Source organism: Argentina anserina, chromosome 4 (assembly GCF_933775445.1).
Source record: "Argentina anserina chromosome 4, drPotAnse1.1, whole genome shotgun sequence".
Taxonomy (NCBI): Eukaryota; Viridiplantae; Streptophyta; class Magnoliopsida; order Rosales; family Rosaceae; genus Argentina; species Argentina anserina.
The window spans coordinates 18280919-18294166 of NC_065875.1; positions in this window are offsets into that span (position 1 = coordinate 18280919).

A 13248-nucleotide genomic window follows, 5' to 3' on the forward strand; every position below is an offset into this window, starting at 1 on the left:
AATTCATCTGATTACATACTTTTAGATACCAATACAATTAGACCTTTAGGAGAACATCTAATCATGTAAGATTTCTATTGACGTTTAGGTTGACTTAGGGCCTCACCTAAATTGCATGCAATCAAGTTTAACAACACTTAGGGTATAAATCAAACAAGATTACATTTAAGTACTAAATCTTTATTAGAGACATGCTTCACGGTTTAGGCGTCACCCACCATGGGATACATGTAAGTTTCCAGAATTTCCCACTTTAATTAACAAAAACCGAACCTACTTAGGGCATGATTCAATTTGTGTCAATATGGATGATGAAGATAGCACTCAAATACGATCTTAAGGACTGCATTCAAGCACTAAATTCGTATGCACATATCTGTAAATTATCTAAGAGCAAGTAAAAGAAAAGTAGAACACAACAATAAAAATACAAACTTCAATAATTATAAGAAGGATTAAATAATTGTGACACCCTATACTTTAGGTGTAAAAACAGTTTTGTCCTTCTACTTTTAAATTTAATCTGTATATCCTTTTAACTCTTATTTTTAACAGTTTTATCCTTTTACTTTCAAATTAAACTTGTATATCATTTAACTCTTATTTTTTAACAGTTTTGTCCTTCTTTTTTTAACAGTTTAGTCAATTCCGTTAGTTGACCGTCAAAAAATTCCGTTAAGCCGTTAAAATGCCTAGAATACCCCCAATTCAAATAAGATTTTTTTCTTTATTTTCTCATGCCTTTTTTATTTTTCTTGGTTTTAAATTTAATTCATCATATGGGCTATCCAATATATATAATTGTAATCAACACAAATTATCAAATTAATTGTAAACAAGAGGAGAATTAATGACAATTGCTTAACATCAAGTTGGAAATAAATAATTTGAAACTATTTTTACATCAAAGTATGGATATGATAGTAGAAGTCTTTTTTGTCTTAGCATTATAGAAATTAATCAAAATATGTTTGTAGAGCATCATAATATAAAGGAAGTTTATAACTGGATTTGAGTACTGGCACTCACATGTCATTTTAGGCATTATCTAATTGTTTATAAGATGTTTACAATTAATTTGATAATTTGTGTTGATTACAATTATATATATTTGATAGCACATATGATGAATGAAATTTAAAAACAAGAAAAACAAAAAGAAAGACCAAAAGAGAAAATAAAAAAGGCATAAGAAAAAAAGAAAAAAAATATGATTTGAATTTGGGGTATTCTAGACATTTTAACGGCTTAACGGAATTTTTTAACGGTCAACTAACGGAATGGACAAAACTGTTAAAAATAAAAGTTAAAGGATATGCAGATTAAATTTAAAAGTAGAAGGACAAAACTGTTTTTACACCTAAAATATAGGGTGTCACAAGTATTTAACCCTTATAAGAACATAGATTCAGCATAGTCTAAAAAACATATCAAATACAATCTAAATTTTTTGAAACAAATACAAAACCAATACTTCCACATAAACAACAAACTACAATCTTCATAGACAAAAAAATGTAGATTAACACAAATAAACAAATCCATGGAGATGAGTTGCAAGAATCACACGTTATAGAAATCTTAGAGGTACGGCTGCAATAGGTGAAACTCGGTGGAGATGATGATGGTTTTGGGGTGGACGGCTTGGCTGATTTGTGAGGGAAGTTTATGGTGGTGTTTTAGTAGAGTTTCAACTCTTGAATGCTAAGGAGAAGTGAAGATTTTTCTTTGTGAATGATGTGCTATTTATAGTAGAGTTTTGGCTCCTTGAATATTATAGCTTAGACTTTTTCTTCTCAATTTATTTCACTTATTTTTGTTATTGGTGGGTGCAATCTCTTTTGATCAATTCATTCTTCTTCTCCTTTTTAGGTGTCTTATTCTTTCTTTATTTTCCTCATTTGCTTGACTTTTCCTCTATTTTTTCCCTTCATTGTAGTTACACAATCTCATCTTTTAAAATCTGAAAATAATAAAAGACAAGAATAAAGACAAGATAATTCATATAAAAAGATCAAGTAAGTTACTAGAATATGAGAGTAAGATTATGAAAGTTGCAGAATACGCGTTTCAGTTCAAGTATGACTTTTCTAAGTAGTACGTTTCCTAGTCTAAAAAGGATTCCTAATACAAATAGGATTATCAAATTATCACAAATGTTATAGAAATGCCGATTAATGAAGGCTCCTAATTTAACTAGGTTTCTTAGTTACACAAGGAATCCTACTCTAAATAGGACTCTTGACAATTTCTGTGTTTTTCAACTTGTTTTAGCACCAAAATGCAACCAACGGCACCATAAACTCCTAAGTCGACTAAACAACTCAATACTACAACAATAAGAACTAAGCAAAGTACAACTGGAGGTAAAAACATGTTAAGAACGTTGCATAAAGTGCTCCTATCAAAGTCCTGACACATAAGCACAATGAACACTAACACAACTCTTTTGAACTTTATTAATCAAATCACTTTCTAAAACAGAGATTATCATATATCACAAGAAGTTTGAGACTGAAAGTGCAAAAGAAGTACTTCAAAATGGAAATGAATTTAGAGGAGTGATTTAATTCGCAAGCAACAAGATCTCAACTCTCCCCCTTGTATCACCTATAAACATTGAAACTCTCAAACTTTTTAATTTAGCCTGTGTAACAAGTAAGCAGACAACAACTCCCAAATCAGATGATTTTAGGGTACTAAACATAACAAAGATGTTCCATGGTCTGTGACTTAGGCTTGTAATGATACCATTTCCACTAGGGAGGCCAAACCAGCCCATTCCACATAGGCATCGAGTAGTTAGTAAATGCATGGCGATGTAGAACTAGCCTGGCCTAGAACTGCAAGCAATATTATTATTGATTTCGCTGCATGCAGTACACATTATAAAGAACATGTTCCACTACACCTGCTCTTGATTAGGTAATTCAACTCAGAAATTTTCCACCACCATGAAGTACGTGTAATTTGTGAACCCAAAACCAAAAGTGATATAGGATAAACTCAGATTTCAGAGAATGTAAGATTCATTGTAACACAAAACCAATGTTAAAAGTGAAAGTAAATCGATGACAAATAAGAACCAAGATTATGTAACCTAAGATCAGATGAACAAGATATAATCAAGATTCTCACACATGCTTGAAGTTCATGGCTCAGTGTTTACACCAAGAGCACTCCTAAGATACTCAAATCTAAAAGTGTCAAGTGGTTTAGTCAAAATATCTGCAAGTTGTTTCTCAGTGTCAACAAAACATAACTCAAATATATCTCTCTCAACTAAATCACGAATGTAATGATACCTGAGATCAATATGTTTTGTTCTAGAGTGCTGAACATGATTTTTTGGAATGCTAATGGCACTTGTGTTATCACATAAAATATTAAACTTGCCTTGTTCTACACCATAGTCTTTCAACATTTGTTTCATCCAAACCATCTGTGTAGAACAACTTCCAGCAGCTACATACTCAGATTTTGCTGTTGAAAGAGAAATACAGTGTTGTTTCTTGCTATGCCAAGCAACAAGATTAGTACCAAGGAAGAAACAACAACCAGAGGTACTTTTTCCATTTTTTACACTTCCACCCCAATTTGCATCAAAGAACCCTGCAATCTCAATATTAGAGTCATTAGAGTAAAAAATTCCACAATCAAGAGTACTTGCTACATAACAAATGATTCGTTTCACAGTTTCAAAATGTAACTCTTTAGGATTCGACTGAAATCGTGCACACACACACCGACACTAAATGACAAGTCTGGTCAGCTAGCAGTAAGATATATAAGAGAACCAATCATGCTTCTGTAAAGAGTTGAATCAACGCTCCTCCCCTCATTGTCCTCAATGAGCTTTGTTGTTGTACTCATGGGATTACTCACAGTTTTGTTCGTGGAAAGTCCAAACTTTTTAACCAAATTAGTTGCCTACTTCGTCTGAGATAAGAATTCCCTGTAGATAGCTGTTTGCAAACCAAGATTACTCATCTCAAACTCAGTAGTCGTAACATTACTAAATTCAGTAATCAAGTCAGATAACGTAGAGAGAAAATCATAACCTGTGTTTTTGACAAACAAGGTTTTATCAATTGAACCTCTTTTGTACCCTTTACCAACAAGATATGTAGAGAGACAATCATACCAAGCGCGTGGTGCTTGTTTTAAACCATACATGGCCTTCTTCAATCTAAACACATGATCAGGATGAGCACAATCAACAAAACCTTTTGGTTGCTCAACAAACACTTCTTTATCAATTAGGCCATTCAGAAAAGCAGTCTTGACATCCATCTGATGTAGCTTTAAACCGAAATAACATGCAATAGCTAGAAGAATCCTTACAGACTCCAATCTGGCAACTGGAGCAAACGTTTCTTCATAATCTAGACCTTTTACCTGAGCATAACCTTGTGCCACTAGTTTAGCTTTATTTCTTATGACAGTCCTATGTTCATCACTTTTGTTTATGAAAACCCATTTTGTGCCAATAACATTTCCATCACTAGGCCTTGGAACCAAATCCCACACATCATTTTTTCCAAACTGATTTAGCTCCTCCTGCATGGCTATAATCCAATCAGCATCCTTCAAGGCCTCAGTTATATTATTTGGTTCAAATAATGAAACAAAGTTGTTGTAAGTAATTTTACTTGTCTCCTTCTGATGACTACTCACAAAACACACTAAAGCCTTTGTCACATTACTATCTGTACCAACCTTCTTTCTTGTTTGAATTCCACCATCAAGATCTCCAATAATGTTTGTCTGAGAATGATCTTTTTGAACTTGTATGTAAACAGGTCTGATTCTTTCTCCACTGTCATAATTTTCTTTATCTGAGAGAACTGGATTAGAATCCTCTCTGACAGCTTCAGGAACTTGAAATGGAGACAAGTCGACATCATCTGAAACACTTCTCACAAAATTGTCATCAATAGATACATTTATAGATTCAATAACATTTTTTTTTGAATTTTTTGTATACTCTATAAGCTCTACTGTCTAGAGAGTAACCAAGAAACACTCCTGGATCACTTCTTGTTTCAAATTTAGACAAATACTCCCTATCTTTGAGAATGTAACAAGGATTACCAAACACATGGAAATGCCTTATATTTGGTTTCCCACCCTTCCATAACTCATAAGGAATTTGTTTCATACCTGGCCTCAGATAAACTCGATTTATGGTGTAACATGTTGTGCTAATAGCCTCTACCCAAAAAGTAGGTTTTATGCCAGCATTGTGCAACATGACCCTGGCCATATCAAGTAGAGCTCTATTCTTCCTTTCCACAATACCATTTTGCTGAGGTGTAATTGGTCCAGAGAACTCATGCATTATTCCCTGTTCATGAAAAAATTAGCAAAAACAAGACTACGAAATCCAGTTCCATTGTCAATCCTGACTCTAACAATGCTACAATATGCAGATCTCTTCTCGTTTGTCATTTTATAGCTCATACCTCGAAAAGATTCAAATGTTTCTGTTTTATCTGCAAAAAATAATACCCAGGTGAATCTTGAATAATCATCCACAACACACAAGAATATAACTCTTACCACCATAGCTTTCAGGTTGTGTAGGTCCAATTAGATCCATATGCAATAATTCAAGAACTTGTAGTAATTTGATGTAATGCCCTATGAGGATAATTGATCATTTTACCAATTTTGCAACCACCACACATGACATTATTTTTACCTGACAGCTTTCGCAATCCTCTCACACATTGTTTCGAAGACAACTTCACTAGATCTTGACAGTTCAAATGTCCCATCTTTCTATGCCATAGCGACAATTGATCATCACAAATAGTAGCTAAACACACATCATCACAAACAAATTTTTCATTAGCCAAAATATGATAGCAATTGTTAGCAGCTCTCAAACCTCCCATCAAATATTTTTTGTGTTCATCCAACACGACACACCTTTTGCTGTTAAACCAAACATCCTCATACTCATCTGAAAGTTACTAACACTTATAAGATTAGCTGTAAGCCCTTCAACATAATAAACATTTTTCAATGTAGGAATATTGTCAGTTTTCATAGTCCCTTTACCCAATACTTTCGCTCTTCTTCCATCAACGAAAGTTACTTTACCTGATTTAAAGTCATCATCAAATGAGGTAAACCAACTTTTATCTCCGGTTATGTGTCTAGAGCAACCACTATCAATGTACCACATATCACTACGTTTATCAGCAAGAGCAGTAAGAGCAACCCAACAAATAGCTACAATTGGCTCATCATCAAACTCAAAAGAAGTCAACAAACAACTTTCATTAGAATTATCAGAAAAAGTTAATTTTTGTGAAACTGTATAAGACAATTTCTCAATCATCTCCATTTGCATGTTTAACTGTCCCTACATTAACTCAAATTTTCTATCTTTTTCTGTAAGAATGTTTCTTTTCATAGAAGAACAGTTAGGTTTAATATGACCACTCACTCCACAATAATGACAAGTTGGTATAAAAACAGTCTTTTTCAACATATTCTGATTTACTGAATAGCTATCTGAGTAAGCCATACCTGAAATCTGAATGCTAGAAGTGATTCCCTTGTTAACACTATGATCTACTTCATCATCATTTGATTGACTCACATAAACTAAGGGTTTAACAAACTTCATCTTTTCTGTATAGCCCAATCTTGAAGTGTCTTTGTGAGGTCTTCCAAGAGACATCATCTTGTTCACAGCATCTGAGCTTGATTCAAACTTCTGAAATTTGTTTTCAGTATCTTCTAACTTCTGCTGGAGGAAAGACACATTATTTTGTAAACTTTCAATTTTACAAACATAAGAAATTTCGAGTATGAAACCCAAATTTCGAAGTCATGAAAAACTCTAAAACAATCTCAATAAATCGAAATCATTTTAATATCATAGCGGATCATTACTGAGTTCATAGTACAACTCAGTCAAATTCTCTTGTTATACCCACTTCCAAAATCGGAAACTAACTTCCGTCGTTAATAACTTCCACGTACGACGTCCGATTAGAACGCGTTATGTGTCCACGAACTTGTATTGACGAGCTCTACAATTCTCGTGAAGGAAGTTTTCGGAAACGAACGACGGAGTAAAAGTCGATTCTCGCGTTGCGGAAACGTAACGTTCTTCCAATTTAGTTTTCCGAATACGGTTCCGTTTTCGATTTCGACACGTCACGAAGCGAAGCAAATGCAGTTTATTAATCGTACAAAGTTTATAAATTTCTATCAATTCAAATAAATCGATCCTGAAAAATCGGGTAATTACAATCTACCCCCCTTAAAGGAATTTCATCCCGAAATTCAGGTTCTCTACTCAACAAACAGCTGTGGATATCTTGCCTTCATATCAGACTCTAGTTCCCAAGAGGCATCACCCTCATCATGATGGCTCCACAACACTTTGACTAACTCCACTTCTTTCCTCCGGAGCTTCTTTGTGGATCTATCCAGAATACGAACCGGCTCAATAACAAATGTGACATTTTCCTTCACCTCTTTGGTGCTATGATCGATTACATGCGACTCATCTGGTACGTACCTCTCAACATGGAAATGTGGAAAACATTATGAACGTCCGACATGCTAGTAGGCAAGGCTAGTCGATATGCTAGTTCTCCTATCTTCTCAAGAACCTCAAAAGGCCTAACATACCTCGGAGCCAACTTTCCTTTCTTGCCAAATCTCACTACACCCCTCATAGGTGAAACTTTTAAGAACACATGACCGTCGATCTCAAATTCCACATGTCTCCTTTTTAAGTCAACATAACTCTTCTGTCTACTTTGTGCGGTTCGGATCCTATCTCGAATGATCGAGATCTTCTCTGTGGTTTCCAGAACCACCTCTGGACCCATTAGTGCTTCATCATCAACTTCGGCCCAACAGATAGGTGATCGACATGGTCTACCATAAAGAGCCTCATAAGGTGCCATGCCGATGCTAGAATGGTAACTGTTATTGTAGACAAACTCAATCAACCTCAAATGATCCTCCCAGCTACCTTTAAAATTCAGCATACAAGCTCTCAACATATCCTCCATCACCTGATTCACCCTTTCTGTCTATCCATCAGTCTGAGGATGAAAAGCAGTACTCATATCCAAGGTAGTACCCATAGCCTTCTGCAAACCACCCCAGAACTTCGACGTGAAACGTGCATCTCGATCAGAATCAACAGAAACTGGAGCTCCATGAAGTCTCATTATCTCATCCAAATATAGTTTCCCTAGCACGTCCACATAATACTTCATTGACACTGGAAGAAAATGTGCCGACTTCGTCAACCGATCGACAATCACTCATATCGCATCGTGACCCTTCTTGGACTTAGGCAATCCAGGAACAAAATCCATAGATATATGTTCCCACTTCCAAAGAGGAATAGTCAATGGCTTCAACATGCCAACTGGTCGTTGATGTCCTGCTTTCACTTGTTGACACGTAAGAGACTTCGATACAAATTCAGCTACATCTTTCTTTATCTCGTTCCACCAGAATTACATGCATAGGTCCTTGTACATCTTGGTGTTCCCTGGATGAACGGTATAACGAGATCGATATGCCGTACGAAGGACCTCCTCCTTGAGATCATTACAATTTGGGACGCACAATCTTGCCCAAAACCTCAACCCTCCATCGAGTCCAATTCTCCACTCGGAAGGACATTCATCAAACATATCTACTACAAGGTCTGCCAACTTAGCTTGTGAGAATTTATCTTGTGGTTGATCCTGAATGATCCTTGAGATAATGTAGGTTGCACAAAGACACTACCAAAAAAGACCTTTGGTTCTCCTCCCGATGGTACCAAGTCAAATTCTGATGCAGTTTCGAGCATAAACCATTCTTGAACCATAAGAGAAGCTATCACACCTCTCGGTTTCCTGCTCAAGGCATCGGCCACCACATTTGCTTTCCCAGGGTGATACTCCAAGGTGAAGTCATAATCCTTGAGGAGTTCCATCCATCTCCTCTGCCTCATATTCAATTCTGTATGTGAGAATAGATACTTCAAACTCTTATGATCAGAAAAGAGTTGAAATTTCTCACCATACAAGTAATGTCTCCAAATCTTCAGGGCAAAAACAACTGTCGCGACCTCTAGATCGTGAGTGGGGTAGTTCTTCTCATGGATCTTTAACTGTCTAGAGCCATACGCAACAACTCCTCCATGCTGCATCAACATACAACCCAAGCCTTGGAGCGACGCATCACTATAAATGACGTAACCGCCCCCACTAGAGGGAATTGTCAACACTGGAGCTGTGGTCAAACTAGTCTTTAGTTTGTTGAGTGCCTCCTCACATGCTTCTGTCCACACAAATTGAACATCCTTTTTTGTCAACTTGGTCAATGATGATGCAATACTAGAAAACCCTTCGATAAACCTCCTGTTGTAACCTGCCAAACCAAGGAAACTACAAATCTCTGTAGTGTTCCTTGGACGACTCCAACTCTTTACTGCCTCCACTTTTCACGGGTATACTAGTACTCCATCTTTTGAGACGACATGACCGAGGAACTCGACCTCTTCTTTCCAGAACTCACACTTCTCGAGTTTGGCGTACAATCTTGCTTCCTTCAAGGTCTGCAACAACGTTCTTAGATGCACCACATGCTCTTCTTGAGACTTGGAGTATATCAGAATGTCATCCAGAAACACCACAACAAACTCATCCAAGTACAAGCTAAAGATTTGGTTCATCAAACTCATAAAGACAGCTGGTGCATTTTTCAGACCAAAGGGCATGACCACAAACTCATAGTGTCCATACCGGGTCCTAAAAGCTGTCTTCGATATGTCTTCTTCCTTCACCCTGAGTTGATGGTAACTGAATCTCAAATCAATCTTAGAGAACACCGTAGCTCCTTTAAGCTGATCAAACAAATCATCAATCCTAGGCAATGGATACCTATTCTTGATCGTCACCTTATTCAGTTCCCTGTAGTCCACACATAACAGCAGAGATTCATCTTTCTTTTTCACGAACAGAACCGGTGCACCCCAAGGCGAGACGCTAGGTCTAATGAACCCTTGGTCTAATAGTTCATCTATTTGTACCTTCAACTCTTTAAGTTCGTTTTGTCCCATTTTATAAGGCGCCTTTGACACTGGTGCTGTACCAGGTACCACATCTATGCAGAAATCTACAACTCTTCGAGGAGGTAGCCCTGGTATCTCTTGGAACACCTCACTATACTCAGATACTACCACAACCACAATTTCTGCAATAGTTAATTTCTGATCTACTGATTCCACATGTGCCAAAACTCATGTTCTCATGGCATTATCTGACTTGAGGTAACGATAACGAAACATTGGTTCTCCGGGCCTATGGAAGAACACCACCATGTCAAAGCAATCAATCACTGCGTGCTGCGGCCTCAACCAATCAACTCCTAGGATCACATCATAGGTGTGGTCCGGAATCACTATCAAAGAAGCAGAGAATTCTCTACCTCCAATCACAATAGGACAAGCCTTGCAGATTGTCTCCAATTCAAGGGACACTTCTAAGGGTGAAGTGACACATAATGAGTTTCCAAGAGGTGTAGGATTCAATCCTAACATCTCCACTACCGAACTAGCAATAAATGAATGTGATGCTCCCGTATCAAACAGTACTCTAGCAAGGTAGTCAAAAATAGATAAAGTACCTTCCACTCCTATGTCTCGCTGACCCACTACAAACACCCTAGCTTGGCTTGTTAGTAATTGTCTCTGCTGATGTTTTGGTCTACCCTGCGGAGGTCGGGTACAGTCTTTGGCAATATGTCCCACTTGTCCACACTTAAAACAGCCTGTTCTCCTTGACTTTGGATAAGTTGTGGCAAAGTGCCCCATTTCGTTGCAAACGAAACACCTTACTGATGCCAGTGGTCTAACAGGTGCAGTCCTAAGAGATGGAGATGCTGCCTTAGCCGGAATCTGATAATAGGGTCTCGGCCTCTTCGAAGATCAACCCTTCTATCCTGAGGGCCCGTTGCCTAAACTGATTGCCATGCATTTTCCTCAAGCATCTCTATTTTCCACATATTCTCCGCGAGTCTTATTCGTTTGTTCCAAATTTAGGGCACTCTCATATATCAACTCCTTGGTAGACAGACAAAGTGCTGATTTGATGGTCTTGTATTCTTGCTTAAGTCCCCGTAGAAACTTCTGGGCTAAGGAGGTTACACCCATTGGTCTGACAAACCGATACAACCGTGCAAAACGGGCCTCATACTCCCTTTACTAGCTCAAGGAACTCAAGTTCTAGATCCTCATGCACTGTAACTGGGAAGTACTTTTCTCTAAAAAGTGCCGTGAATTTATCCCAAGTCAAGGTAGACACATCCACAGTCCGCCTCGTGCTCTTCCACCAATCCAGAGCATCATCTTTTAAGAAGAATGTGGCTATCATCCTCTTCTCTATATCTGAGCACACCACCATCTCAAAGTAGGTTTCCATACTCTCAATCCAATGGTCTGCTACCATATGATCCAGGCCCCCATGAAATGAAGACGCTGACAGACTACTAATGTCCTTGATTAGCTTAAGCACTCAACCATCGTCTCTAACAACAGCTGCATGGTCAACATGTTCTTCTTGTGGTGCCGCCTCCTCATAGAGGTTCTCCACATTGCGGACTCGGCCTCCAGCCCTACTTCGGCCTCAACCTCTCGCCCGTCCTCGGCCCTATGCTCGGTCCTTCTCCAAATTCATCACCTTGAAACATTTAAACACTTGGTCAATACATGTGAAGTCTTGAATCTGAACAAAATCGATCCAACATATATTAACTCAAGATTTCAGAAAGAAGGTAAATCATCGAAGTATTGTCCCAACACTTACTAGAGGATCAAACCTTACGGTGTGGCTCCTAACACTCTTGCGTCCCTAGCGTCATATCATACCGAAGAGCATGTGATGGGGCCCGCTGCAGTCGGGTAATCGCTTTTAGATGATATTAATAAATCGCCAAATACACAACTTAGGCTCGAATACCAACTGTCACGACCCCAAAATTTCGAGTATGAAACCCAAATTTCGAAGTCATGAAAAACTCTAAAACAATCTCAATAAATTGAAATCATTTTAATGTCACAGCGGATCATTACCTGAGTTCATAGTACAACTCAGTCAAATTGATTATTATAAACCAAATTTATAATTCAAGCATTATATCAAATGGAAATGTAAAAATCCTCTCAAATCCTCTCAAATCCTCACCACAAGATAAAATAAAACAACTTTGAAGTCTTCAGTGTTGTCCGTCGACTCTGCTAATCCACACTTGCGGAATTATCCCCTACACCATCGAATAGGTGCATCGGGAATGTAAACATAAACCCGGTAAGCTTTGCAGCTCGTATGAGTAAAACAACAATATAACTCGCATAAACATATATACGAAAATACATAAAGCATCAATCATAAATGCACTCATGAGTTATTGGACGTCCCATCTGGTTGTCCAATATTAACAGAAAATAAATTTACTCATGAGAAATCGGGTAACCCCTCTGTTTATCCTAAATGCATTTATAAAATGGGTACTCATGAGCGATAGTACACCTCTGTTACCCCTCATGTTATTACGCCGCCCGACATTGGGCAACCTCTCGCTACCCAATATCCAAAAAAATATAGGTACACATAAGCGCTGGTACACCACTGTTACCCCTCATGTTAGTACCCGGCAGACAGACTAGAGCTCTAACTGAATCGTAACTGTCGCCAGGCCAAGGCTAGATTTCAACATGTCAACACGTCCGAAGACAGGTCCACAGACCATAAAACGTTTTAACATCACTCACGTTAAAACCACGTACAAACAGTCATCACATGATATTGTACAAGTAAATCGACATGCTCAATAAATAAGCATCAACACTATAATGAACTTATTCGCAATGGAAATTACGACAATATATCAATATAGCAAACCATATATATGTACCTATTTTACCAATTATACACATACACAATCCACTATATCATATACATATCATAGTTCATTCTTTTAAATTTAGCGTATTCTTGAATCTCCGTAAGGGTAGATTTGTCACTGTGAGATTTTATTCACATTATATTCCTGAGCGTAATTTCCACGATTCCGAACTCGAATCCTTTACTTGTTGTGTCGATCACCTAGAATAGATAAGAAGTGAATTTAAAAGCGTTACGTAAAACCTTAAACGCCAAAACAGTAATAATGTTTTACTGTTCAGAAATTTCTAGTTGTTACGAAATCACTGTT